Genomic DNA, 22,183 nt, shown 5'->3' with positions numbered 1-22,183 from the left:
CCTACATTTTGAGCCAGAGTTTTTCTGTGTAGTCCTGGCTGTCCCAGAACTCACTCTGTAGATCAGGCTGGCCTTGAACTCATAGAGATCCATCCACCTGTGTCTGCCTTCTGAGTACTGGGATAAAGGGCATGCCCCACCAGCTCACAGCTGCTTTTGAACTTCTGTACTAAAATATTCTACTGCAATTTTGAAAATTACCCACCAGTCAAATAATGAGTTTGAGATGTGTACCCTATGATGCATGGCACAACCATTGGACCAAGGGCAGTCAGACCTGTTTTCTTCAGACTACCAGCTACATGTTTTCTGACAAGATTCTTTTCTCTTTGTCTCCTGAATGTATTTTCCAAACATGTACCTATGGGGTATCCTCTGTGGACTGGCCTCGGGACTAATGATGTAGCAGCTACTTGTATTTCTCAGGCCTTGGCATGTGTAAAATTGGCTGGCACAGCAGATATTCAGCAAGGCACATGGTGGCCTGTAACTCTTTTCACCCCCTCCTGGGAATGGAATGAGTTTCAGGTCCCTAACTCCTAAAGTCGAGTCTGCCTCACACTCCTTGTGTTTTGTATTAGCGGTGAATTCTCTGCATGCTGTCCTTGAGAGAGGAATCTTAGTTAGCTTGTATTTGGAAAGGATTAGGGAAAGGGGTAAGGGTTATTTTTGTTTGTCTGTGTTTAACTCTCTGTTGGAATGAGAACTCTTGGTCTCTGTTCTAAACACTGTAGCAGTTAAGGCCAAAGCAGAAGATAGAATTAAGAAGTTACAGTTCACCAGACCCATCCTGACTTCATTTCATGTATGCCCTGGCAATGCTTAAGCACGCATGGGCAGCCAGTTTATGGAGGTTCTCCAGCTGTTCCTGTCCTGGGCAGTCCTAGATCCTTGTCTGGCATCTAGCATCCTGACTTTCTTCACTCCAACATTTATATTAGTAGTTAGAAAACAGAAAATCTGGATTGGGGAGGTGCCTCGGTGACTTTAGGTTCCCAGCACTCACATCAGCACTGACATAATTCCAGTACCAGGTAAGGAGAGACAGGCAGGCGAATCCCAAGGGCTCACTAGTCAGTCGAGCTGAAACACAAGCTCCAGGTTCTGTGAGAGACTGTGCTTCCAAAAGGACGGTGGATAGGCTAGAGGAGCGCATATGATACCCACCTCTGGCCTTGTGTGGTCCACATCAGAATCCCAGCGCAAGGAAAGTAAATGCAGAAGGATTGGAAAGTCAAAGTCACCCTTAGTTACACAGTAAGGTTGATGCTAACCTGAGCTACGCAAGACCCTCCCAGAAGGAAGGAAAGAAGTAAAGGACAGGAGGAAGGAAGAAAGGGAGGGAGGATGGATGGATGGATCTAGGCCAAATTCTAAATTGGACAGAATCTAGGAAAATGTATAAACCAGGATAAGGTCAAATAGGGTGTGTAGTCCCCCTCTGCTGTAAGCTTAGGACCTGAGGTAGCCTTGACGCTTGTCACAGGAAGAGTAAGTAGTTAGAGCTTTGGAATTTGAGTTCCACGTGTGGCATCTGGAATGTGGGGAAAGCCTGCTCTAGAAAGACTCCTAGGCAGCTCAGGGAGTTTGCTGTGAGATTAGATGTCATCTAGTACTGCCAAAAGCTAGATCCAGAAAGTCTCGCGAGCATGACTGCTTATACATGAGCTCTCCAAGGCTGCACCAATGGATATGCAGATATGCCCGAGTGCGTGGGGAAAAGCTCCTGAGGCCTCAGCCCTACACAAACCAGTATAGGAAACAGGCAAGCTGGAAGCAGGAGAGGTTGTCTGATGTCTTCCCCCAGGGAGGAGCACACCAATTGTTTGCCCCACAGAGCAGGTGATTATATTCTTATACACAAGCGCGCGCGCACGCGCGCACACACACACACACATGCAGTCAATAACAATTTGCGAGAAAGAAGCATGATTTTGAAGAAGAGTGGGGAGGAGTATATGGAAGAGTTTGGAGGAAGAAATAAAGACTTTTGAACAATAAAATGTCATGTGTTTCTGGGATGCTAGGGGAATAGTGTGACCAGAGACAGCATGTACATTCCAAGGCCCAACCCATACCCCACCCTACTTCCCATCCATCTGGATGTTTGTAGATCTTGTAATAGAATTTAGACTAAACTGCTAAGCATACACATTTCCCTGAACCATGTGAACTGTCGTAGTAATAACTGAATCTGAGGAGGGGATCTTGAGAACACGTGCTTAATTGCTGGTTGGTCAGAAGTACAGGCCACAGCCTGGGACTTGGAATTGGCACCTGAAGTGGGAAGGAGTCTGTAGGACAGAGCCCTCAACCTGTACAGAGGCTCCGATGCTGTCTATTTCCAACCTGTAGTTACTGACGTTATCTCTGCCCTCTGAGACCTGAGAAGTCAGTTGCTTTTTCCAGTTACAGAACATCCAGATGTTATCTTTAGCAGGCTCTCTAGGTACGTGGGGATTTTCCCACGCATCTGTCCACCAAAGCATGCTGTGCAATGTGCAGAGCACAGACTATGGGGCTGGAGAGATTTCTCAGTGGTTAAGAACACTGGCTGCTCTTACAGGAAACCCAGGTTTCATTCCCAGCATCTATACGGTGGCTCACAGTCACGTGTAACTTCGGTTCCAGGGGACCCAGTGCCTTCTTCTGCCCTCCAAGAGCACATCACGAACACGTCACACAGACATACATGCAGACAAAACACTCATATACTTTTTTTTTTCATTTTTCGAGACAGGGTTTCTCTGTAGCTTTGGTGCCTGTCCCGGAACTAGCTCTTGTAGACCAGGCTGGCCTCGAACTCCCAGAGATCCGCCTGCCTCTGCCTCCCAAGTGCTTGGATTAAAGGCGTGCGCCACCCCCACCTGGCTACTCATATACATTTTTAAACATATATTTTTTAAAGAGTTTAGACTCTGATGAACTTCAGTTGTGTTATCTCATGCTCCTCCCGTCTTTGCAGCTATCCTTATTACTATTACCCAAGCCTTGTTTCCCCACTCCATGACCCATAATGTCAGTACTGAACATGTGCGAGGTCCTGGGTTCCGACCTTATCACTACTCTAAAAAGGCATGGTATTACAATATATGCTTTTTGAGACAAACTCTTGCTATGTAGCCCCGAACTTATTGTGTTTTTTCTTTTGTTTTTGTTTTTGTTTATTTTCGAGACAGGGTTTCTCTGTGGCTTTGGAGCCTGTCCTGGAACTAGCTCTGTAGACCAGGCTGGTCTCGAACTCACAGAGATCCGCCTGCCTCTGCCTCCCGAGTGCTGGGATTAAAGGCGTGTGCCACCATCGCCCAGCTCCCCGAACTTATTGTGTAAGCTATGCTAGCCTCAGACATGCAGTGATCCTCCTGCCTCAGTCTTCTGAATGTTAGGGATATAGATATGAGCTGCCATACCTAGTTTATATAACTTTTTTTTTCTGGTTTTTTGAGACAGGGTTTCTCTGTGGAACAGCCCTGTCTATCCTGAAACTCTCTTTGTAGACCAGGCTGGTCTCAGACTCACAGAGATTCACCTGCCTTTGCCTCCTGAGCGAGGTCATTAAAGGAGTGTGCCGGGAGTAACTTTTTATTTTTAGTGGTGGTGTTTTTGCATGCTAGGTAAGTACTCCATCACCGAGCTATACCCCCGGCCTATTATATATTCTTTTCCTCTCTCCTTTATTTTTTTTAATTTTAATGATGTTTCTGTAAAGAAAGCAGAGGTGCCAGATCCCCAGGGGATGGACTTCCAGACAGCTATGCTGCCGGATGGGGCCCTGAGAACTAAAATTGGGGCTTCTTCAAGAGCAGTTTGTGGGCGGTGGTGAGTGGCCAGTGCGGACCCGGCAAACGGGCAGAAGAGACAGGAAATTAGAGATCCTGAAGGGTTGGGTGAGGTATATGAATGACTTAAAGCTACAAATAAAGACTGAGAGAGAACGGTGCCAACTGGGAGCAGGGCAAGGATGTCAATTCCTCCTCCTCCCTACCTGGTCCTCCACCTCCCACTTTTAATCAAGCAAACACAGAGCAGCCCAAACTCAGTAGACATGAGCAGCAGAATCGAGGAGTCTACTTACAAGACATTTGCAGAGGGACCAAACTGAAGAAGCTGACCAACATTAATGATCGGAGTGCTCCTGTCATGGAGAAGCCTAAAGGGAGTGGTGGTGGTGGCAATGGCCCCGGAGCTGCTGCTTTGCACCCAAGGGAGGTCTCTTTCAAGGAGGAGTGCCCAAGCTGCGACCTGTGCAAGCCAAGGATGCTTCAGATACTCGAGATGGTAAGCCAGCCCTACAAGTCCCCAGTTCTCGAGCTGCTGCTCCGAGGCCTCCAGTGTCTACAGCCAGTGGGCGTCCTCAAGATGATACCGACAGCAGCCAAGCCTTTTTCCCAGAACTTCCCGGATGCAGAGACCCTCTTCACCCGACCCATATCGTCCCACTACCACTAGCGGTACAGACGTGAAACACAGCTCATCTGCTCCTCCCCCACCACCTCCAGGGCACCGTGCCAGTGCGCCCCCTACTCCTCTGCATGTGCACAATAGCAAAGCTCAGGCCTACAACAGGGAGAAACCCTTGCCTCCAACACCTGGACAAAGGCGGCACCCAGTCGAGAAGGACATCCTGCTCCACCCACTGTAAAACCACCTCCTTCCTCTGTGAATATCAGAACCGGACCAAGCGGCCAGTCTCCGGCCCCTCCCCCACCGCCTTACCGGCAGCCTCCTGGGGTCCTCAATGGACCCTCAAGCCCCACTGAGTCAGCCCCTGAGCTGCCACAAAGACACAATTCTTTGCATAGGAAGACACCAAGGCCAGTCAGAGGCCTTGCACCTCCTCCACTCACCTCTGCCTCCCCCTTCTTGTTGAGTAACAGGCCACCTCCCCCAGCCTGAGACCCTCCTAGTAGGGGAGCAGCTCCTCCACCTCCACTAGCCATGGTCCGAAATGGTGCCAGGGATGCTCCCCCCCACCTTACCAAATGCATGAGTCAGAACCTCCGAGCAGAGGAAAGCCCCCAGCTCCACCCTTAAGGACGCCAGCTGGGCCACCCTCTCATCCACCACCACCCCTGAGGAATGGCCATAGAGACTCCATCACCACTGTCTGTCCCTTCTTGGATGATTTTTGAGTCCAAGTACTGCTTCGGGACTTTCCTGCTCCAGGAGAATATACGCATCTTCAAAGAGTATACCCCAGCAAAACAAACCGAGCTGCCTGTGGAGCCCCACCTCTGCCACCCATTCTCAGGTGAAGCCTGGCTTGGTCCTGCTCCTCAGGAAAAGGATGGACCTCCTCTTCTCAGATGGTCCCTCAGCCCCTAAAACCTGCATGAGAGCTCCCACAATGTTTGTCCAGTGCAACCAACCCTAAGCATCCTCCTGGCCCAGTTCCATCTATGCATCTCATCTCTGGACTTGGTGACTGGATTCTTTCTGTTGGCAGTAGGCTCTCAAGCCCTGTATCCAGCCCTCTTCCAGCAAGCCCTGCTAAGCCAGAAGAAGAGAAAGCCTCCTTTTCTCCTGCTTTCTTCCAGGGAAAGGTGCCTTTCTAGGTGAATGGACACACACTGGGCAGGGTAGAGAATGGTACCCCTGTCTGCTGTTATTCACCAAGGGGAAGTGTGCTGTGTGCATTGTATTCCATAGTTGAGGAGGTTGGTGTGGCCAGGACTGTTGAGGAAAAGGTACTTTTCGTGAAGCAGTCAGGGGGTTTGCAGAAGTGACCTGCTTTAAAGGTCAGGTTACAGAAAGGACAAAGAAATGGATCTTATTCATTTTTTAAGAGTGTTTTGGTTTTGTTCTCATCCCTCTTCTCCCCATTCCAAGGGGCAAGTTGTACATACACTAAATACTTATCAGTTGAACTAGACAATAAAAGAAGGGGATGAAGTTTTAAAAAAAAGAACAGGTTGTGCTCTTAACCTCTGAGCTATCTCTCCAGCCCTATATCATATATTCTTAGTGTATGTACTAGCAGACTTTTGGGTTTTAAACTCACAGTATAGAGAAATCTGTGAATACAAAGAAAGAAGCATTATTTGTGTTTTCAGTATTAGCCCTCTGGGGTGTAGCTGACAGAGCTTTCTACCCATTCTATAGGCTGTCTCTTCTCTGCTGGTAGTTTCCCATTCAATGCAGAGGATTTTACATTTCATAGAAGCTTATTTATCAGTTACTGGGCAATACTTATCACATGCTATTGAATCCTTTCCAGAAAGTTCTTTCCTATGTCCATATCTTAAAGTGTTCCCTAATGTTTTTCTCAAGTAATTTCAGTGATTTAGGTTTTATATTAAGGTCCTTTATCCATTTTGAATAGATTTTTGTGCAGGGTGATTGTAGCATGAACAATAAAAACCCAGAGACATTTATTGGGGTTCAAGCTGAAGATCAGAAAAGCAAAACAGCCAAGCCACTAGAGTCCTACCTCTACCAAGGCTGGTTAACTGCTGACTGAGCCCTGAACTCCTACCGTCTTATATTCCCCTTCAGTGCTGGGATTAAAGGCATGACTCCCTAGTGCTGCAATTAAAGGTATGAGTCACTACCACCTGGACTGTTTCTGAATTGAACTTATATAGCCCAGGCCAGGGTGGCCATGAACTCACAGAGATCCATCTGCCTCTGTCTCTGTCTCCCAAATTCTGGGATTAAAGGTCTATGACACCACTGCCTGACCTCTAGTAGTTTTACCTTCTGACCTTCACACAGCTTTATTTATTAAAACATAAATAAAATATCACTATATTTCCCCTTTTTGCCTAAAATAAAAAAGAAGGCTATAACTAATAAAATAAAAACTATATACAATATATACAGGCAATAAATATATCAATAATGTCTAGTCCATTTGCATTTGACAAATTCAGAGAAAATACTCTATATCTATCCTATCTTGTGAGACCAAAGTCTTGTACCTATTTTACTTTCTGTCATAACTTATATTCTACATGTGGTAAACAAGGAAAGTATAATTATAACTATCTAGTCTTCAATTCCCTAAGACCCAAGAAGGAAATAATATTAACTGAATAAGCAATAAGTACAAGCAAGTGACTTCCAAAAAAAAATGTGAGTAATGACAGAAACAGCTGACTGCCTGGAAAGTCACCCAAAGTTCCTCTGCAACATTGGCGCATCCGTCTTTGGCCTGTAGGCCAAGAATATCTGACAGACTTTTCTCTGAAGCAGGGTTTTTGTCTTGTCTGGGCAAGGGTTGGCAGTCACTTTCTTTTGTGTTTTGCTTATCCCATTAGGACAGCATACTGTCAGTTGAGGCAAAGGTATTTTCTTGCCTAGTGCTTTACTTTTGCCACAAAGAAAGAAAACTTTATGTGGAGTTTCTTCAATGCCCATCATCTTTGAAACAGATTGGTGCTGCCAGGAACAGACATGACTCATTGTCATTAAAAAAAAAGAATAAAGAACTGGTATTATTAAAACATCTTAAATGCCATATTCTATAGATCTCTGAAGTATTTGAAGATGACCTGTCTATTTAAAATATATCTCTGATTGACCTTGAAAACATACCTAATGTGACTACAAGTTTGATTATAATAGGTGATTAATTACTAACTTGCATTTCCTTATTATCCTAAACAGTTGATAATAATAACTTTCAAGGATTAGAAATTTGCATTACATTGTTAAATGAGCTATATATGTACAATACCTTGAACAAGATTAGAAACATATGTACAGTCTGTTTTAAAAAAATCTCAAATTTGTATCAATATACAAAATTTGTATACAATAGAAAAGGTATCAATACACGTGGCTAGACATAGACAAGAATTATGTGTTAATTTAAGTTGTAAGAGCTAGTTAATAATAAGCCTGAGCTAATAGGCCAAAGAGTTTAAAATTAATATAAGTCTCTGTGTGTTTCTTTGGGACTGAATGGCTGGGACTGGGTGGGACAGAAACTTCTGTCTACAGGTGAGAGATACTAACATAAAGAAAAATGAATAAAAGTTTAAATAAAAGTGAAAGAAGGGCTAACATGAGTCATCACTCATCTGGTAAGTGAATGTGCTACAAAGCCTGGTAATCTGAGTTTGATCCTCAGGATCCATGCAGTGACGGAGAGAACCAACCCCCACAAATTGTTCTCTCTCTCTCTCTCTCTCTTTCTCTCTCTCTCTCTCTCTCTCTCTCTCTCTCTCTCTCTCTCTCTCTGTGTGTGTGTGTGTGTGTCTTCTTTCCTTTCCCTTCCTTCCTTCCTTCCTTCCTTCCTTCCTTCCTTCATTCCTTCCTTCCTTCCTTCCTTCCTTCATTTCTTTTTGAGACAGGGTTTCTCTGTGTAGCTCTGGCTGTCCTGGGACTTTATTTTGTAGACCAGGCTAGCCTCAAACTCACAGAGATCTACCTGTCTCTGCCTTCTTAGTGCTGCAATTAAAGGTGAGCACTACCACCACCCAGCCCATAAATTATTTTCTGATCTCAACTCATGTATGGTGGCACATGCACACCCACGCCAAACACACTAAATCTAACAAAGTTTATTTTATTATTATTTTATGTGCATGTGTGTTTTGCTGACATGTATATCTGTGTATCATGTGGATGCACACAGAGGCCAGAAGAAGGCATCAGATTCCCTGAACTGGAGTCATAGACAATTGTGTGCTACCATGTGGGCACTGGAAATTGAGCCCAGGTCCTCTGGAAGAGCAGACTGTGCTTTTAATTGCTGAGCTATCCCTCCAGCTCCCCGCCAAATTTATTAAAATGAGAAATAAGCGTGGCTTACATTAAGTTATTAATTTGTTTGTTTGTTTGTTTGTTTTCGAGATAGAGTTTCTCTGTAGCTTTGGAGCCTTTCCTGGAACTAGCTCTTGTAGACCAGGCTGGCCTCAAACTCAACAGAGATCCGCCTGCCTCTGCCTCCTGAGTGCTGGGATTAAAGGCATGTGCCACCACCACCCAGCTCTTAGGTTACTTTTATATAGGTGGTGTTTTTGTAATAAACTTTTCTTTTCCTGCCAAGCAGTGCCAAATTCAAATTCACATGTAAATGGTTTATAGGGTGACTATCAAAAAGTATCCTGGCCGCCTGGGATTACAGGTATGTTCCACCACACCTCCCTGGGCTAGAAAGTAGGTCTTCGAGAAGGAATGACAGAACGGTCTCAGACTCGCCAGAAGACTGTCGTAGAAAGACCTTCTCAGGGTAAGCTGGCGTAGAAGAGGATTTCAGGGCCTCAGGACTAGGAATTTCCAAGACTATTTTAGCTCAGAGGCTTTGTGAAGACAGACTGCCATGTAGCTAAAAAACAAAATATGAGGGGCTGGAGAGATGGCTCAGCAGTTAAGAGCATTGCCTGCCCTTCCAAAGGTCCTGAGTTCAATTCCCAGCAACCACATGATGGCTCACAACCACCTGTAATGATGTAACCTCTTCTGGCCTGCAGACATACATGCAGACAGAATAGTGTATACATAATAAATAAATATAAAAACAAAATATGAACAAGTAACATGGACTAGAGGAATCTAGTGTAGAGTTTCTTAAGAATCGTAATGGAAACTGTTTTTTAAAGATTTATTTAATATTATGTATACAGCATTCTGCCTGCATACCTACACACCAGAAGAGAGCACCAGATCTCTTTATAGATGGTTGTGAGACACCGTGTGGTTGCTGGGAATTGAACTCAGGACCTCTGGAAGATCAGCTAGTGTTCTTAACCTCTGAGCCATCTTTCCAGCCCATTTGTATGTTTGTTTGTCTGTTTGTTTTGTTTTTCCAGTAGGGATAGACAAGCTGTTTTGTCTCCAACGCTCAGTTCAACACTATCTATCAAGGTTACTATTGATCATATTTTGTTTTCATGCTGTTGGGGAGTAAGTCCTGAATCTTGTATGTGCCATGAAAGCCTTCTACCCATGAGCTACACCCACAGCCTCTCAATACCATTGTGATGACCACATTCTCTCAAAAATTCATTACCAATGGGCAACTCATCTAAACTGAAATCTCAAAAGCAAAGCATTACTTCTTCCCTGGTTGGTGAGTTATTCCAGCTATCTGATTTGTGGGTGGGATGTTCTTAAAGAAAGCATTTCCTTGCTTCATTTCATTTTTGTGTCAGGATCTTGTCATGCATCTCAGGATAGCTTAAAACTCAAAATCCTTTTATCTTTGCTTCCTCAATGCCAGGATTATCGTCAACATTACACCCATGCACATTTGAAACATCATTTTCTGTTTGCTTTTCACTTGTAAAAAGGAATTTTTAACAGACACCTATTGTGTGTCTGTGTGTATATGTGTACACATGTGTGCGGTACGTGTGTCCCATGACTTGCCTATGAAAGGCAGAGGACAATTTGCAGAAATTGATTCTTTCCTTCCACGTGGGTCCCGGAGCTCAAGTTGTCAGGCTTGGCAGCAGGCAGCTTTCCTCTCTTGAGCTGTGTTGCTGGCCCCAAATGTAACTTTTTGGAAAATGGCCTCAGTGCAGTCCAGGCTGCTTTGGAACTGAGCAGCTCGCTAAGGCTGGCCTCGACCTTGTGGGGACACTTCTGCCTTAGGCTTCTCAAGTGCTGGCATTACAAGTGCGACCCACTGCTGTAACTTGCTTTCTGTTGCTTTGCTAAAATACTCTGACCAAACGCAACACAACACCTGGAGGAAGGGTTTCTTCGGCTTTCACTCGCAGGCCACAACTGATCATGAAGGGAAGTCAGAGCAGGAACTCAAGGCAGGGACCTGCTCACTGGCTTGCTCGCTTTTCGTTTTTTGTTTGTTTTGTTTTGTTTTTAGAGCGCTACAACTAACCGTCTTTTTTGAAACTTTGTTTTTTACTTTTTAAATGTGCAGGAGTGTTTTGCCTGCATGTATGTCTGTATACCACACGACCAAGGATGTCAGAAGAGGGTAACTGGAGATACAGATGGTTGCGAGCTGCCATGTGCTGGGATTAGAACCCAGGTCCTCTAGAAATACAGCCCATACTCTTGACTACTGAGCCATTTCTCCGTCCCTAATGCTAGCTTTCTTTGATGTTTGGTTTTTGAGACAGGTTTTAACTATGTAGCTCTGGATATCCTGGAACTCACTATGTAGACCAGGCTGGCTTCAAACTCAGAGATCTGTCTGCCCCTCCCTTTGAATGCTGGATTTAAAGGCATGTGCCGTCATGTCCAGCCAAGGCTAGCTTTCTTATATAGCCCAGGCCCGCCTGCCCAGGGATGGGGCTGCTCACTGTAGGCTGGTCTCTCCCACACGACAAGCATAGACATGGCCACAGACCAAACAAACTGGGGCGATTCTTCAGTCACAGGTTCCCTGCTCTCAAGTGACCCTAGGTGGTGTCAAGTTGTCATTAAAAATGAAACAGGATATCCAACATGCCCGCCTAAATTATGTGTGTGTGGTTTGTTTGTTTGATGTTTTTGTTTTTATTTTCTAAGACAGGGCTTCTCTGAGTAGCCCTGACTGTCCTGAAATTTGCTCTGTAAACCAGGCTGGCTTTGAACTCACAGAGATCCACCTGCCTCTGCCTTGAGTGCTGGGATTAAAGGCGTGCGCCACCACTGCCCAATTTAAGTTGTGTTTTGAAACAAGGACTGGCACTGTAGCCCAAGCTGGTCTGTAACTCAAAATGAAGCCCAAGCCTATCTAGCAGTCATAGCAATCTTGCTGCCTCCACCTCCCAAATACTGGGGTCATAGGCATGAACCACTTTTCCTGGCAAAACTCATGAAACATCTGGCTAGATATCTGGGATGGAATCTACGGCCCGGGAAATGCCACTGAGCTATAGTCCCAGCAACCACTGGCAGTTTAAAGAGAACATCTGGGAGAGAAAGCAGAACAGAATCCCGACAGAGTTCTATTAACAAACTTTAGCCTTGTCCCGAGTCACAGGAGGGGAAAACAGCATTAGCCACTACTGTGAAGCAGGAACCAGGGTGTGAGCCACCAAGTCCAACTCAGATGTGGTTTCTCAGTTAAATATTCTGATGGCCATCTCAGGATTCCTCCTGTTTCTGGAATTTGCTGTCCTGAGGTTTCATCCTCTTTGGACTCCCTGAAGGAGAGTTGCAGTTTTGGCTGCTATGCTCAAGTTTTTGAACAATTTAAAAAGGACAAAAAATTGTAAAAGTTGTTCCTAAACACTGAATATGTGCTTTCTAAGGACAATATTCTCTTTCAAATATTTTTTATTCCCTGCCCCATGTGTGACGTTGTGTGTGTAAGAGAGCACACAGCTTTAATCTCAGCACTCGGGAGACAGAGGCAGGCAGATCTCTGTGAGTTTGAGGTCAGCCTGGTCTGCAGAATGAGTTCCAGGACAGCTGTGACTGTTACACAGAGAAACCCTGTCTCAAAAACAACAGCTGGTACAGGGCAATTCTGTCAATTATGCTTTAAATAAACACTGATTGGCCAGTAGCCAGGCAGGAAGTATAGGCAGGAAAACAAGACAGGAAGTAGAGGTGGGGCAATGAGAACAGGAGTATTCTGGGAAGAAGGAAGTTCTTTCCCCAATCCTGCCCAGACCACTGAAGAAGCAGGATGTGACCTGCCCCGCTGAAAAAGGTTCCAAGCCATGTGGCTAACGTAGATAAGAATAATGGGCTATATAAGTTACAAGAGTTAATAAGAAGCCTGAGCTAATGGGCCAATCAGTTTATAACTTATGTAGACCTTTGTGTGATTTTCTTTGGAACTTGATTATAGGAACTGGGCAGGACAGAAACCCCAACAAACAGGCCCTCATGTTACAAACAACAAAAAGAATGAGTGAGACAGAGAGAGCCAGAACACAAGGGAGCGTGAGAGCTCATGAGAAAGGAGAGAGAAAGAGGAAGAGGTAGGGAGGAGGACAGAAGGGAGGGAGGGAAAGAGAGAGAGAGAGAGAAAGAAACACAATACATTTATGAGGTCACAATGTATGAAGTCAGAGGACAGCTACTTGGAGTCAGCTTTCTCCTTCCAGCATGTGGGAGCGTGTGGGTTTTAAGAATCAAACTCAGGTAGACAGCCTTGGCAGCAAGCCCCTTTACCTTCCGGTCAATCTGCCAGCCCCAGTATTTTTAATTTTTACAGTGCTAGAGATGGAACCCAGGGACTTTCCATGCATGCTAGGCAAGAGTTCTACTACTGAGCTACATCCCCAGACCAAGGATATTCTCTTACATGACTACAGAACAAAGAAAAATGGGGGGGAGAGTGGAAGTGAGCCTGGCACCATCACAAAGCAATCACCTTCACATCAAGTTGACAGAGAAAGGCCAAGAACTTCTTCCAAAAAAAGACTAACATCTAATGAACATGGACAGAGTAGAAGGGAGGAAATTCTGAAAATGGTTAAAAAAATAAAAGTGGGATTGACAGGAGGTGTAAGCAGGAAGAACAGAGAAGATACTGCCAGTGACATGACCCAGTCAGTCAAGGTGTTTGCCACCAAACTGATGAACTGAATTCTATTCCCAGGACCCTGTGTTTGAAGAAGAACAGAAGTGACTCCTGCAAGATGTTCTTTGATGTGGTTATTTTGGGGCTGAGCAGCTAGAAACAAACAAGCAGGCTCCTACAATAAATTGGCACTCCAACCTGTGCTAGCTAAATCCACATAAAACCTGAGAGGGCTTGGAAAGGAATTCTAGACATTAAAAACAAAGCTCAGCTGCATGTTTTGTTTTGTTTTGTTTGGATAGACCTTGCTTTCTGGCAGCATGCTGCAGCTCCTTTAAGAAAAGTCTTTCTGATTCAGCAGTAGCAAAAGCAAAACAAACAAAAAAAAGTGTGGTTTCTAAATGGCGGTTTCCTGGTCCATGCTGCCAGCATGAACTCTGACTTTTTCAGAAGACCAAACATTTAAATGGAGTTTGTGAAAAGACTGCTACAAACTTGCTTAATGGCAACATAGGCCTGCTGTGTGCCTGAAAACCGGACTATGAACATGGCGCACGCCGAACAAACCTCTGCCATGTTAGATTGGGTGGAGCCAAAAGGCAAAGCAGCATCAGTGGTAGCGAGGCCACTTAGCATTTTAAGAAGTGCTCCTGGACAGAAAAGGATTTCAGATACATAGTAAAATAGATTCAGATAAAAAACACCTCTAACAGAGACCCACATTGGAGCACCGGACTGAAGTCTCAAGGTCCAAATCAGGAGCAGAAGGAGAGAGAGCACGAGCAAGGAACTCAGGACCGCGAGGGGTGCACCCACACACTGAGACAATGGGGATGTTCTATCGGGAACTCACCAAGGCCAGCTGGCCTGGGTCTGAAAAAGCATGGGATAAATCCAGACTAGCTGAACATAGTTGACAATGAGGACTACTGAGAACTCAAGAACAATGGCAATGGGTTTTTGATCCTACTGCATGTACTGGCTTTGGGGGAGCCTAGGCAGTTTGGATGCTCACCTTACTAAACCTGGATGGAGGTGGGTGGTCCTTGGACTTCCCACAGGGCAGGGAACCCTGATAGCTCTATGGGCTGACGAGGGAGGGGGACTTGATCAGGGGAGGGGGAGGGAAATGGGAGGAGGTGGCGGGGAGGAGGCAGAAATCTTTAATAAATAAATTAATTTAAAAAAAAGAAAAAAGAAAAAAACACCTCTAAATGGGTCAGTGTTGGATAAATGTACATAGGCTTGGGAAAGAAAAGAAAAATATAGACAGTTATAAAAGGAAGTAAGTGGTTTTTAAAAAGGTAAAGTCTTTAAAGAGACAGACAGCCATAAATAAAAGGAGTAAAGAAAAATAAGCCACGTAAAGATGGAATAAACACAGAGAGCCTGGGTTATGTATATTATTGTGTTTTCTTTGAATATTTTGACTGTAAAGGAGCAAAGTACAAAGAGACATTTCATTGTATAGGCTGCTAAGCTAATCCGGCATATATGTTTTAAAGTTATCTTGACTTCAGAATTTGGGTCTAAGGATTTTTTGCTTGTAGTCATGTTAGCTAGGTTTTCTAGATATATATAGATATAGATAGATAGATATAGATATATTTCAGTTAGATAGGTATTCTTCAAATTTTTCAGAGACCTTCAGAATATGGCATTTAAAATGTTTAAATTATTAACTTAAGACTTTTCATGACAATGAGACATGTCTGATCCTGGCAGCACCAATTACTTCAAGAGGAAGATGGGCATTGAAGAGGCTCCTTATGGAGTTTGCTAGCCATTTGGGCAAGAAACTGCTTTTGCCTAGACTGCTTGATGTTATGCTGTTGCTGTATGAACTGGACATGCAGGACCCACAGAGAAATTACTGATGAACTCGCCTAAAGGTGAGACCATCCTTTGGGGTTCCTGCTTCATGTAAGAGACTGCCAGACATTCTGCAGGGCACAGATGAAAGTGATTGACAAACTGCCAACATAGGCAGAACTGTCTTTGAAATTTTTCTGCTTCATGGAGAAGTCTACCAGATACTATGGGCCTGCAGGCTGAAGATGAATGATCCAACATTACAGAAGAACTTTGGGTGACTGTCCAGGCAGAAGATGTCTCTGTCAATTCTAGAATTTTGGAAGTTGCTTACAATGCACTTCCTGTTTACTTATGTAATATTATATTTGATGGAATTGAAGATTGGATAGTTATAATTATGGTTTTCCTTAGTTATGATAAAAGATAAAGTAGATATTAATATTGTAACTTTAATTCTTGCTTGATACCTGTTTTGTTATATGTAATCTTGCTATGTTAAAGTTAAATCTCCCTTTTTATTTAGACAGAAAAGGGTAGGTGATGTGGGAGGCGATGTATGCTGTGAATATGTTTTATTGCCATTGGTTAATAAAGAAGCTGCTATTGGCTAATGGTTGAACAGAGTAAAGTCATGCTGAAAGAGATATAGAGAGAGTAGGCAGAGTCAAGGCGAAGCCATGTAGCCCCATCAGAGACATAAGCCAGATGGAACCTTGCTGGTAAGCCACAGCCACGTGGCAATACACAGATTAATAAAAATGGGTTAAATTAAGATGTAAGACCTAGCCAATAAAAAGCTAGAGCTAATGGGCCAAGCAGTGATTTAATTAATACAGTTTCTGTGTGGGGTTGAGCAGCAGAGAGCAATCAAGTAGCCTCCTATAACACTTTGACCTCTGAACACATGCCATGGCACATGCAAGCCCACATATTAACACACATGTAATAAATAGATCGGATGGATGGATATAAAAAAGAAGAGAGGATGGATCTAAAAGACAGAGGGACAGAGTCTGAGAAACTTAGGAGCAGATGGAGTTGGAGATGGAAACAATCAGCTAGCAGACAGCAAGAGCTCAGGTCAGGAGCATTTAGTTTGGAACTCATGCTTAAGTAGATATCACCTTGGCTAGAAATGTCCATTAGAGTAGCTGAGAGAGTGGGGCTTCTCTGAATAATGGATACCTGTGTGGAGCACACAGGTGATGCTGAGAATATAGCATGGCGGAGACTGGGACCTCTCCGTGCTATAGTCTGAGCTAGTGTCTCCCAGAGGCACACATAAAAACTAGGTATGGTCAGAAGCACGGGAGAAGACTTTCTAGAACTTGCTGGTTGAAGCTCGTTCACCAGATAGTGCTATTAGGAGGCTGTGGAACCTTTAAGGAGTGGGCTAGAGGTTACTGGAGTGTGCCAGTGTATGACAGGAGCAGTTTTATGTGCTCTTGTCATGGAAGGCCTCATTAGAGACCCAAAGGAATGCACCACCCATCTTGCCCTGGAAGTTCCAAATCTGACAGCACAAATAACTCCTTTTTCATGGTGTGTGTTTGGGGAAGGGGCACATGCATGCATAGATGTTCATGTGTGTGCATGTGCTCGGGAAGGCCAGAGGTCAGTGTTGGGGGTCTCCCCCTGTCATTCTCCAGCTGGTTTCTTGAAACAGGGTGCCTCACTGGACCTGGAGCTTACTGATTCAACCAGCAAGCCCTAGAGATTCTCCTATCTTGCTTTTCCAGAGCTGAGATTGCAAGCACATGACAACCATACATAGCTTTCTATGTGGGTGCCGGGAAAAAAAACTCAGGACCTCCTGCTTTCACGAGCAGCGCTTTACCAACTGAGCCATCTTTCCTGCCCCTCCTTTTTCTTTCACGTGCGTGCGTGTGTGTGTGTGTGTGTGTGTGTGTGTGTGTGTGTGTGTGTTACATGGTATGTTTGTGTATACTCACTCATGCATATGTGCATTGAGCCTAGAGATGAATCCATGTCCAGCATCTTTACTTAATGCTCTCCACCTTATTTGAGACGGAGTTGCTGACTCAGTCTGTAGCTCCATGCCCCAGCATTGGGATTAGATGCATGCACATCTATACCTAGCTACCTTTGACATGTGTGCTGGGGGATCCAAACTTGAATCGCCATTCTTACGCATCAGGCACTTTACCCACTGATCTCCACAGACTTCCTCCTTCACCTCCCTTGTTTCTTTAGATAAAGGGTTATATAGCACAGGTTGGCCTCCAACTCACTATGTAGCCAAGGATGACCTTTAAGGCCTGATCATCTTCCCTCTGCCTTCCAACACTGGCAAACGCTAAGCTTACACAGGTGTGCACTATCATGCCAAGCTAAGTAGTGTCTTATAGTGGCAGAAGACTAAACGACACAATCATGGGACATTAGGGTAGGGGGAAGGAAAAAGGTCAGAAAAGGAGTGGAGCTGTCTTAAAGGAATGAAAATCAAAGTGAGAGTTTCCAGGAAAAACTCAAATAAATGGATAACAAAGAGACTATTTCAGGTTTTGTGTTGATCTTTCTAGGAGGTGATCTATGAGCTCCTGGCTACATTTCCAATTTCTGGATTGGAATTGTTATTGAAGTGTTCCAAAGTTCACAGCAGAGGCAGTCTGTAGACTTACCCTCCTACCTGCCTGTTCCTCAGGGAGAAAGGAAATATGTCGGGCCTTCTTCCTAAGCAACACGCTTTTCAAATAAGATTTATCTTTATGTGTGCATATGTCTGCTTGTCTGCATGTGTGCCAGGTGTGTGCAGGTGCCCACAATGGGCAGAAGAGGGAGACAGCTCCCCTGGAACCCAAGTTACAGGTGGTTCTGAGCTGCCTGATGTGGGTTTTGGAACTGAATCCAGGTCTTCTCTAAGAGCACTAATACTTTTTAACCTGAGTCATCTCTCCAGCCCCCAGCATCGTGCTTTGTATACAAAACTGCTTTAGTTCCAGGACAGCCAGGGATAAAGTGAGAAACCCTGTCTCAAAAAAACTAATAAGCCTAAATAAATAAATAATGCCACTACTATTTTGTGGCAACTTGCCATCTCCATCACAGTCATGGAACTGTAGCAGAGGATAATCTTGAACTTCTGACCCTCCTGCATGCACCTCCTCCATGCTAGGATTATAGGTAGGCAGCACAGCACCATGCCTGGTTTATGAAGTCCTGGGAATGAAACCTGAGAGTTCATGCATATGCAAGCACCCTACCAATTGAGCTCTGTCATTAGCTTTAGACACAAACTGTCTTGTTCGACATTTTATCCTCATACCCCCAATATTCTGGTTAGCTCGTTGTTGGGGAATATTATGTTCAAGTATGTGACTTTTGTTTACGCTGCATTTGTTTAACTCTGTGAAGCTGTGTTACTGTGCCTGTCTAAAAATGCCGGATGGTCCTCATAAAGAGATGAATAGCCAATAGTGAGGCAGGAGCAAGGATAGGTGGGGCTGACAGGAAGAGAGAAAAAATAGAAGGAGACCCGAGAATGAAGAGAGCAATGAGCCACTCAGCCACCTAGTCAGCCATGGAGTAAGAAGGAAAGTAAGATATACAGAAGAAAGAAAGATAAAAGCCCAGAGGGAAGAGGTAGTCAGTATAATTTAAGATAAGAAAAGCTGGCTAGAAAGAAGCTGGTTATTTATAATTAAGACTAAGTCTCTGTGTGAGATTTATTTGGGAGCTGGGTGGTGGGCCCCTCAAAAAACCAAAAAGAGTAAAATGCCACACAATAGCTCTCCTAAGTTATTAGGGTACATATGATAGGTTGAAATGCTTAAGAACAATTCGTTTGAGCCGGGCTGTGGTGGCGCACGCCTTTAATCCCAGCACTTGGGAGGCAGAGGCAGGCGGATCTCTGTGAGTTTGAGACCAGCCTCGTCTACAAGAGCTAGTTCCAGGACAGGCTCCAAAACCACAGAGAAACCATGTCTCGAAAAACAAACAAACAAACAAACAAAAAGAACAATTCTTTTAAGACATGCCTACAAAGAATGTTGTATTTAAAAATAACATTAAGCCTGGCATAGGGATACACACCTTTAATCCCAGTACTTGGGAGGCAGAAGCAAGCAGATACCTATGAGTTTGAGGCCTGTCTGGTCTACAGAGCATATTCCAGGACAGCCAGGACTGTAATAGTGAGACTCTGTCTCAAAAAAACAAAAGGCCACTTTGGAGGCCTGGGGAGATGACTCAGTGGATAAATCACTTGCGTGCAAGCACAAGAAACAGAGTTTAAATCCCAGGAACCTACGTAAAGTCTGGAATTTCAGTGTTTCAACAATGAGCTATGAAGTAGAGATAAGGGGTGGTCTGGAAACCCACAGGCCAGCTATCCTGGGGTATCTAGCAGCAAAGAAGGCACAAGGCAAAGACTGACACCCAAGGTTGTTCTCTGACCTCCATATATGTTGTCTTGGAAAGTGTGTGTGCACGTGCATGTGTGTGCGTGCACATACATACACTTCCAATTCTCTCTCTCTATCACACATACTCCAACTCTCTGATTAGTATTTTTCTAAACCATGTATCTTCCTGTGTGCGTGCTCTGTAATCAAAACCACATGAAACCAGGTTCCAATGGACCACTGTTTCTAGGTGCTAATAAATCAACATTAACTAGAGAACATAAGCTTATTGGGGTTTAAGGATCAGGAACATTTGAGAATAAGTCTTTGTATTCAATTGTCTGGCTTACCTCTGAAAGGTAAATGGTTGCGGGCCCCACAACTACTGAAGTTCTAGGTTACAAAAAGTGCTCTCATGAAGTCATTTGATTTTGTTGCCTCCCTTATTTAACAAACTGGCAAAGATCAACTAAGCAGAAGCATGATCAAAGGCTGGCTTACTAGTAAAACAACAAACCTATTTATTTATTTATGTTTTTTGAGACAGGGTTTTGCTGTAGCTTTGGAGCCTGTCCTGGAACTCACTTTGTAGACCAGGCTGGCCTCGAACTCAAGATCCACCTGTCTCTACCTCCCAAGCGCTGGGATTAAAGGCGTGCACCACCACTGCCTGGCACCAAACCTTATTTTTATAATGTTTTAACATTTGAAAAAAATTTCATGTTTCACTAATGTTATAGTACCAATTAGCATAAAATGCAATGAGGAATTAGAAAAAAAGCCGTGTTGATTCACCCTTGACTGTATTCATTTAGACACTTTCATGCTGGCTAGCCAGCATAATGGGTCCCTGTTTGTCTGGGTTTTCTTTTAACTAATAATTTCTTTTCAGCCATGTAAACATTGCTAAATTGAAATTGCTTGCTCCTGCTACATAAAAAAATCATTTTTAGCAAACAAAACAAAAGCTCATTTCCTGGCTAGTCTTAGACTGTATTTATGCAAAGCCAAAACAAGCAGCTGAAGTTAGAAGTTCAGATGATGCTTTCTTTTTTTCACAAAGCTGACCAGCTGTTAGACGCAGTCATAACTGTGGGGATAAGAGCCACCACACAACAGGAAGAAAGGCTATGGGAGTTCTTCAATAAACGAGTATGGCCTTGTCAAGCCATGGAACTAAAGCAAATATGACCCTGAGTAGAGAAGCAGGCCTAACTGGAAACACTAGACTCTTCAGAAATCCAGTGAAAGGGAAACGACTGACCAGCATAGTTAGTAAGCAGAAAATCAATGTGTGTTGGGGTTAGGGGGAGTGGGGACAAGGTCCCACAGTAGCCTAGGCTGCCCTTGAACAAGCTCTATAGCTGACCTTGAACTCCTGATTCTCCTTGCTTCCACCTCCCAAATGCTGAAATTTCTGGGGTGAGTCATCATTCCCAGCCAGGATAAAACCTTTGAATTCTTTTGTAAATGAAACAGTGCCAGGTTTCCCAAGGACAATTCATATTCATGTATTACTGAGATATTGTCTCTTTGGCCTTCACAGTAAAATCTAAAACCCATGTAATGTATTTTTGAAAAAAGAACTATACCATGCTTTTCCCCCAATTTTAGCACCCCCCTTTTTTTGAGACAGTGTCTCATATTATAGCCATGGCTGGCTAGAACTCACTAGGTAGCCAGGGATAGCCTCAAACTGATGACAATCCTCCTGTCTCACCTTATAGGTTTGAGCCATTATGGTTGCCTGTATCCTTCTAAAGTGGAGAAGCAGGTAAACTTAACCTTTTAAATGGCATGGAATTTTTGGATAGCAATTCTTATCACACCACGAAACATACATAGCTCCACATCTGGAAACTCAGCTTAAGACATTACTTGCCTAAAAATGTAATGGTGCACGTAAGACTAGGTAGAAAAAAAATCTAGTTCATCCACACCTTCAAATAGGGCCGCTAAGAAGAACATGAGAAACTACATGTGCTGACATTGTATGTGCTGAAGTGCAAAAGGCAAGGTACAGAATTGAGTAGCATTTCAACATTAATAAGTGTGATCCTATTCATGTTCAAAAAAACTGGGGCTGGGGAAATGGCTCAGCTGACAAAACACTTGCTGTGTGCACACGTGTGAGGCAGAGTTAAGATCCCCCAAACCCACACAAAATGGCAGGTGTGGTGCACAGCTGTAATCCTAACATGAGGAGGCAGCCAGGCAGATCCCTGAGCTCTGTGGCCAGCCAAAGCAGCCGAGTCATGATGTGGGAGTGTCATATATCAATCTGTTGATTTCATTGGTTAAGCAATAAAGAAACTGATTGTCCCTGATAGGTTAAAACATAGGTGGGAGGAGTAAACAGAACAGAATGCTGGGAGGAAGAGGAAGTAAGCTCAGAGATGCCATGCTCCCCTCTCCTGGGTAGACGTGATAGCTCTGCTCTCTGAGGCACACGCGATGAAGCTCCGACCCAGGATGGACGTAGGCTAGAATCTTCCCAGTAAGCGCACCTAGCGGTGCTACACAGATGATTAGAAATGGGCTAAATTAATATGTGAGAATTAGCCTAGAAGAGGCTAGATAGAAATGGGCCAAGCAGTGTTTAAATGAATACAGTTTGTGTGTTGTTATT

At 44.1% G+C, this 22,183-nt stretch overlaps 1 pseudogene; it reads left to right on the top strand.

The window, feature by feature from the left end:
* Window positions 1–3,961: 3,961 nt before the first annotated feature.
* LOC142841653 (WAS/WASL-interacting protein family member 2 pseudogene) lies at window positions 3,962–5,409 on the top strand (annotated as a pseudogene).
* Window positions 5,410–22,183: the final 16,774 nt, after the last annotated feature.

The sequence above is a fragment of the Microtus pennsylvanicus genome, chromosome X (genome assembly GCF_037038515.1).
Source record: "Microtus pennsylvanicus isolate mMicPen1 chromosome X, mMicPen1.hap1, whole genome shotgun sequence".
Taxonomy (NCBI): domain Eukaryota; kingdom Metazoa; phylum Chordata; class Mammalia; order Rodentia; family Cricetidae; genus Microtus; species Microtus pennsylvanicus.
This window is presented reverse-complemented; position numbering and strand designations above follow the sequence as displayed.